The sequence below is a fragment of the Monomorium pharaonis genome, chromosome 2, assembly GCF_013373865.1.
Source record: "Monomorium pharaonis isolate MP-MQ-018 chromosome 2, ASM1337386v2, whole genome shotgun sequence".
NCBI classification, from domain to species: domain Eukaryota; kingdom Metazoa; phylum Arthropoda; class Insecta; order Hymenoptera; family Formicidae; genus Monomorium; species Monomorium pharaonis.
Genome location: NC_050468.1, coordinates 12,232,898 through 12,240,873, shown reverse-complemented (window position 1 = coordinate 12,240,873; position 7,976 = coordinate 12,232,898). Strand labels below are relative to the sequence as shown.

The following is a 7,976-nucleotide window of genomic DNA, read 5'->3' as shown; positions in this document are numbered from 1 at the left end:
TTTTTTAAAATGGATAAAAACGAGATACACAACCAAGAGCAAAGGAGAAAATATAACAGCATTCCGTGGAACGGTCAACGAGATTCACACAAATTTCGTTAATATAAGATTTTACACAGACAAAACGGGATTTCTTTCACGGTGTTGTTTCTTTTCTTCAGATCGAGAGGTTGTCATCAGAAACCCGAGTCGAGAATGATATTTAGAATTTTAACCCTTGGGGGACTGAAAATATTTCTTGCCACAAATTTTTAATATTTCAACGAGAAAGATTCTATAGAGATTTGTTAATTACACAATTATTAATTTAATTATTAATTTAATATTGTGTAGACTATTTTCTGCCTGGTAAAAAATTGTTTATATAAAAGAGAATATATCTGTAATTATACATGGGCATTTTTTTATTTCTTCATACTTAACTTTTTGTAAAAGAGACAATGCATTATCTTTTTAATTTGTCTTTTTAGTATGACTAGTATTCTTTTAACATCAAATAAAAATTTTAGAAAAAGAAAGAAACTATTATAAACTTTTATATAGATGTATTTCGAATATAATTATACAGGCTGTCCTAAATTATGTAAGTCAACGCTCGTAAAAAGGTAAAAGGGATCAAGATGAACATAAAAGTCCAACATTGTCTTGAATTAGGTCCACTAATAATAGAGATATTAACGTATATAACGAATCTGTAAATAATCAAATAATCTAATTAATTTTTACCGTAATTGTGAACAGTAAATTAATGAAAGTTTATCGTACATTCACGATAGACTTTTTCTTCCATGTTATGGCTCGAGCTCTTCCCTCGGCGTGCTTTCATTCGCATAATTTGAAAAATTAATACCTCGATTATTGGTGGACCTAACCCAAGACAATATTGGACTTTTATGTTCATCTCGACGATCCCTTCTACCTTTTTATGAGCATTGACCCACAAAGGTCAGGGATACCCTGTATATGAACATGTATTTACATGTCTTATATGAAAAATTTTGTTACTGGGTAGTTTAACCATTTGAGAATTGCGTTTCAAAATTAAAAGTAACGCAACCAGAGAGTGCATATAAAATCACAGTAAATATATCGAACACTAATTGCAAGATTCTGCTGTTTACCACTGTCGACTTTTTTTATATCAATTTTAATTGTGTTATACACATCACGACCTTATCCCAATTATTGTTTAGAATTTTAGTTTGATCGAACGACAAGATCGACGGCGAATTATCGGGAAGCCTTCGGTTAGGCTGCGACGAATTTCGTGCGATCGCGGCAGCGGATTTCGTTGATCTCACCGAGAATACACCGGGAATCCGCCGCAAGAGCACTGAGCCGGCGGTATACGTAAAGCTACGCGTACGTGCGCTTTCGAGCTTGCACGGCTGATGGCGCGATGAAGATCGAGAGTACGGCGGTGATGAGAACGTGGGAGCGCGAGGGAACGGGACGTCGCGAGGACGACGGACAGGCGGACGGATGAAAGGAGAGGAGAGTCGGTTCGGGCAGAAGATCAAGAAAAGAAGAAGGAGGAACCGAGAGGCGAAGTAGCTAAACCAGAAATAACTAATAAGGCATTCATTCTGAGACGGGCGGCCAGCCGGCCCGGACGAACGCGGTGCGTCTGAGTAAATCCTCGTCATCGGCAACCTCATCATCCACCACACCATATACGATAAAACGTCACACTACTTAGAGCGAAACGGCGGAAAGTAAGGCCGGAAGAAATAGGAGATGAAAGGGGAAGGTGGGATGTCGCGGATGTTCGGAAAGAGGAGTGAGATGGGAGGAGGGGGGGAGAGGGGGCGGCGCATACAAGAGTATAAAAGTGTACCCTGTATAAAATGTGTGCTGTAAAAAAGAAAAGGAAGTGTCGCCAGAGAGAAAGTTCCACGTGATATCGTCGATCAAGTGCAAGTGCATCGTCGGCGGCATCGCGATATAATCTATTTGGGGGAACTGTTCTTCAACGGAGATCTCCATTCGTTTCGGTTTTCCTCATTCTCCTCCTACTCCTCCTCTTATGAACCGCGAAACGTTAGGACAGAGAGAGACTCCATCCATTGTCGTCGTCGTCGTCGTCGTCGTGTCGCTGCCGTCGCCGTCTAATTTTAAGTGTTAGATAATACCCACTGGTGCGCACCGGTGTGTGCTCGGTTACTAAAACGGTAGCGCGCACGCACGCGCTAGATCGCGGCGATAGCGATGGTGCACGCTGGACCGTCCCGTCCGTCCGGATCCACATATCCGTTTCTCTATGTCCACTCCCCGTTGCAGGCTGATCCTTCACGACCTCTTTTACGGCCTTTGCCGAAGTAAATAAGTTACCGCGAGAGAGACCGCTTCGGTCCCCATAGCCCACTGAATCTGTCTCAGCACGAATTTTTCGCCACGTTCCTCCCCGTCTCTCGCCGATTCCGCCTCTCGTCCACTTGCCTTTGATTCAACGTGCTTTTCCGGGCGATTTTTACCTCCCCCCCCTCCCTCTCCCACCCATCCCCTCTCGCTCTTTGATACATTTATCTTCTTTAACCCTAACCTGTCTCGAGATGTCTTACTTTAGCCCCTCTCGCTATTCCCGATGCGAATTCTCCGCGCGAATCCTCGACGATTTTTAGAGAACGCTGGTTTTATTAAAGGTCTTTTCCGTTAGTTAGCGCCGACTTTGCAGTTTCGTTGCTAATTTTTCAACCTGCTTGCAGCTTCTCATCAAAGTGTTCTATTTCTCGTTTGCTCTCCTCCTGTCCCCCCTCTCTCTTTCTCTTTTTCTCTTTTGCTATCTGGCAAAAGGACTCTTCATTTCGCCTTTTCTTTTACCGCTACCTTTCACTCAGATATTTCATTTCATTTTGATTATTTCGTCCGAATCCGTGCTTTTTCGTTATAACTTGTTACCGGCTGTCTCTCTTTTTTTTCTATTTCTATTTCCATTATTATTGTATTTTATCTTATTTGCCTCCCTCCGATTTCCCCTTTCGTGCTACAGATACCGTTCGCAACAATAATCACTCGAGGGGCAAAAATATTTGCGCTTATTGTTACATTACTTCTTTTTTTTGTTGGCTTTTTTACTGCTTTTCTCCGCTATAATCTTTCTATGCTTCAATCTTCTTCTCTTCTCGTCTTTCCTTTTTGTAATTTACGTTTCGTTCCCTTACGTATATATTCAGTCCTCGGGAGGGAGAGAGAAGAATGGGGGGAGGGGTGTTCTTATTAACTTGGCTTCCACAACTTTCCCGTTCTCTCTCGCTCTCTGTTTGTCTTTCTTCTCTCGCTCCTCCTTTGACTCTTTTCCTCTAACCGCACCGATTTCGTCATCTACTTTATACTATCTCGTTTGCTCTACCTTCTCTTACCACGCGCGCTTCCTCATTACGATTTTCTCTGACCTTCTTTGCGCCTATACGTGCTCGATTTGCATCTTCCTACTTCTGTCGTTTAAAGGCTCGCGCTTTATCTCGGTTCTGCATCTCTCGCTCGTATCATTTTCTCTTCAACTCATCCCCTCCGCTCATCTATACCGATTTCGCTGCCTCATTTCTGCTTCGCTTTCTGCGCGTCTTTCTTCGTCTCTCTCTCTCTCTCTCTCTCTCTGCTTTCTCGCTTTCTCGGTCCGTCCTTTCCTTTCCGCCGTCTCTCGCTCTTCCGTCATCCCGTTCTCCATCTCCGTCTGTCTCCGCGTGCTCTAATATGGCCACCCGGTGTCCAATTACTCGTCCCGTTCTCGCTACAATTTTTCCGCCGCATCGTGTATTCGCCGTACGGCCGGGACGGAGAAAAGGTCCTCATCAACCTCCGCGTCACACGCCGCTCTATTTTTCGCGTTTTTTTTCCCTCTGCCACGATGCAATCACCCAATGCATCCTTATTCATCGTAGCGCGACACGCGATAGTGCTCTCTTGCCGCGAACGCCGGTTTGATCTCCAATATAAATTGGGAAACCATGCGGCACCGCCGTGGAACAACGAAGCGGAAACGTGATTAAAAAATTGTCGAGTGCGGGAAGAACGATCGATAGAGGGAAACGCAAGTCGCATGAAATGCACCGCGAGAAAATGCACTGTCGTCCCGCTCACCGTCGCCTCCGTTTCCCGCTAACGAATCTAATTTAGTCTATAATCGACGCGATTTCCCCCAAGCATAAGATTTCGTTTGGCACGAGCCCAGAAAGCATTCGGGGAAACAAACGCGACTCGTAAAATCGAGATACTCCGCTACTTTCGGGAGAAGTGCTCCAGCGATTCCGCTGGTAACGAGGGGTAAAAGAAATCATTATTATAAAGCTTATAACAACTGCGACGATTGTTTAGCGGAGCTGAAAAGAATCATGAGGTTTCGAACCGACGAAGTCAATTTGATCAATTTCGCGAGTATGTATATTCTCCCGAACGGTGTGCACCTTTGTGACTCTCGAAATCCGTTAGACAATCTATCAATGAAGTTCCGTCCAATAGCGATAAACACAATTTAAATAAATGCAATTTCGTGCCCCGGTACGTGCGCTTTACGATACGACCGGTATGGAAATTGTGATTTCCACGATCGTGCCCCGTACGGAAAATCGAACCGGATGGCTGAACCGCGGGAGATAATTTGACAAACAACGGCAGTATGAATATTTCGGGAATATCGCGTCGGATTTCCGCGGAGAACCGGATGACGCCGGTTTCATTACGGAGCTACGAAAAGCCACGTCGCAAAAAAATATACACGGGTTGTGCGCGCGTTTATTTAAAAATTGGCTTCGTAGCCAATCGCGTCGGGCACAAAGCGCGCACATACGCGCGGCGAGATCCCCGTGCGTCTGACTCGACGTTGACCGCTTTCACTGCGACCGCACTCTCCCCGCGCTCTCTGTTTATCGTCGTTTGAAACCCGAAATCACTTTTTTAATCGGAAGGCAGAAAAAAATTTCGCGACGGCACCGCACACCGCAAGCTATCACCGCGACGATGTAATACTGGGCTACGAGCGAACGGAACGTAAATTACATGTATCTCTCTCTCTCTCTCTCTCTCTCTCTCTCTCTCTCTCTCTCGCGACATTTGCGGAGTCTCAACGCCTCGGGGCGCCATTACGTTAATTAGAGCCATCGTGCAGCGCCGTCAGCCTTGGACATGCGGACCATTTTTTTTTCTCTCGCTTCGATCCTGGCAACGTTTCGCTGCCACTAATCACGCAGAATCCTACGGTCGTCCTGTAACGCGGCCAAAATCCACGGTCGGGTCACTTTCGCCGCTGTCGCGCCGTCAAATATACCTATACATCGATCGTTTCTCTCTGCATGACAGTGCGCTTTAAATTTACACGACATACTCATGCATCATATACGTACATGACACGCGCGATGACGATTTACGTGGGACACGGTGGTGAAATTTGCGCGATTTCACGAAATTTCTTCGTTCTGTCATCATCGCACGCAGTCATATGTCGTGTCGCGTCGCGTAGTGGAGCCGCAGTTTAACGACAGCGGATCTCCGTTTTCTAGCTGTTACAGCGCTGGATTTCGGGGACCGGAAAGCACAACTCGGGGACCAATAGGGAGGGCCCCCAACCGAGGAAGACCGCCGAAAGGCGGTCACCGAATCAGGTAAGAGCTTTGATGACAAACAAAGCGAAATGTGTGTGACCTTGCTTTCTAGAAATTATCATACGGAAGGAGAGGTTTGTGCGTTAAAGTATCTAAAAATTCAACCAAATTCAGATCTCAGTGTAATTTTGTTGGATTATTAAAATAATTATGAAAGATATTCAAGCATGAGCAATATTGCGAAAAGTTTTATGAATGTCCCACATAATTATTTTAATGTGACAAAATTATTTTCAAATCTGTATCTAGCTATTTTAAAGACACTTTAGCAAAATTGTTCTTTTTGTGAATATTTTTAATTGAATATTAATATTAACATAGACAGTAAAAAAAGTCATTAATACCGTTATATCATTTTGTTTTGAATTATATTTCTTAAAGAAATGCTAAAAATAAAATTTTGAAAACCCAAATTGAAACTAGTAAATTTATCAAGTAATGTAGTAGTTTATAATACTATTTTGCATTTTGCAATAATTATTGCTGCAAGATAATTAAAAATAAGCATTTAAGAAATTTGACTTAAAACTGAGATAGTAGGCAGTAATAATGATAGAATTTAAACGCGTCTTTGTAGCAGAGAAGTTAATTATGAAGTACAAAATTGATAAACTAAATGGTAATAAAACTAAATAAAATTTCTACATATTAAACAAAAAAATTTTAATTAAAAGATTAGAGTTGAATATTTTAAAAATAAAAGCAATTTAAAGATTAAAAAATACAAGTAAACCGTTTATTGAAAAAAATATGAAAAACAGAGATATAAAAAACATTTAAAAAAACCTACAAACATATAAAATAATCTATATTATCTATAATTATTCACTATTGTTAACATTATCTACTCAATATACAAAAAAATTATCAAAATTCTTGCATTCGATAAATTGTTTTTATATAAAAAAGAAGTTTATACAAATGTATAAACTATGAGTTTTTACTTTTTTAATTGTGTAAGTAGATCATGTTTTTATCAGTATTAAATTAATAGGAAACCAAGGAAAATGTTACATTACAAATGTAACGCTTTATCATTACTTTTACTTTTTGGTTCATTACCGTTATTCCTTATTGATTTTAAAAAGTAAAACGCGTTACTTCTCATTCTTGATATTAATAAGGTGCAACGTTTAGAATCCGAGAAAATTTGGGAGGGAGGAGTATTATTTTAGGAAACCTATGTCAGTAGTAATGACTTTTCTCTAATTATATTATTTTATTCTAACAAATTCTTTATACTTGCTATTATTATGATAATAAATATTTTATTACATATAACAATTGTAATAATGCTTTATCATTCTACTCATTCATTCATTTATTAGCGTTTGATATATTAGTAATTATAAGTTTTTGGTGACCTATTAGTGCGAACTTTGAATAATGACCTCATCTAATCCCTGCTGTTGTAAAAATAATTACTCTGGTAACACGGGGGTATTAACGAGTTTTATAATGATCTTGTTAGTGAACACACTTTAATACATGTCGGATAATCTCTCTGTCAGATCTACCTGCTCATTAAAAGTACCAAAATTTCCCGGGAATAATAATCACATTATCATCCATTGGTGAGAGTTAATAAGAAAAAGTCAACGAACAAATGAATCTGTACTAATCAATCATCGTCGCTCGGCGGCTTATGATATATAGCTGAAAGGTTGCTGATTCCTTTTTTTTTCCTTTTTGTTCTACGTCTTGATCCACAAAGCTTTGTTTCCGCCAGACTTTTATGTTGTAAAACTGACGTGGAATAATTATGTTTATCGATTAGGATGATGGCGATTTTCTAGGTAAAAATTTGTAACACATAGCGGCAAGATGATTAAAAGCCACGGTAAAAGCCCTTTGTCGAAGTTTACGTTAAAATATAACGTAAACATTCTATTAAATTGCATTGCGTTGCATACGTGAAAATGCAAACGTATAGCTACCACAAGGTAAAAATGAAATATTAATCATACGATATTGTGTACCATAAATTACAAAGTAAATAAATTAATTTGTTGGGATTTTGGAAAAAATAAAATAAGAAATTTTTGAATAAAAATTGCATGAATAAAATTTTTTAATTTTTAAAGACATTAATACATAAATATGTCTTATAAATAAATTCTTTATTCTAATGTTTTTTTTCTTAATTTTTTGATGTCTTTTTCTAATTTCTTATCGTTTCTTATTGGTAACCTTTTCTTTGACGTATAAAAACATCATAGCACAAAAAGTTTATTGCGATACGAAAGTACGTCGAAAAATTAGTCACGTCAATACTCCATGTCGGTCCTATAAATGTTTCCGTGATAAAACGTTCGAGACAGCTATAAGTTGGGTCGATATTTTACAAAAATGGGTACAGGATATGATTTATCGGTTTTA

At 39.7% G+C, this 7,976-nt stretch overlaps 1 protein-coding gene across 2 annotated transcripts in view; it reads left to right on the top strand.

The window, feature by feature from the left end:
- Positions 1-1,441: 1,441 nt before the first annotated feature.
- LOC105838074 overlaps positions 1,442-7,976 on the top strand; it is a 93,548-nt gene continuing 87,013 nt past the window's right edge. The window contains exons 1-2 of one of the 2 annotated variants that reach the window (XM_036283313.1): positions 1,442-1,621; positions 5,496-5,597. The gene's annotated coding sequence lies outside the window, so the exon portion shown is untranslated. The other variant, XM_036283314.1, reaches the window with a different exon arrangement.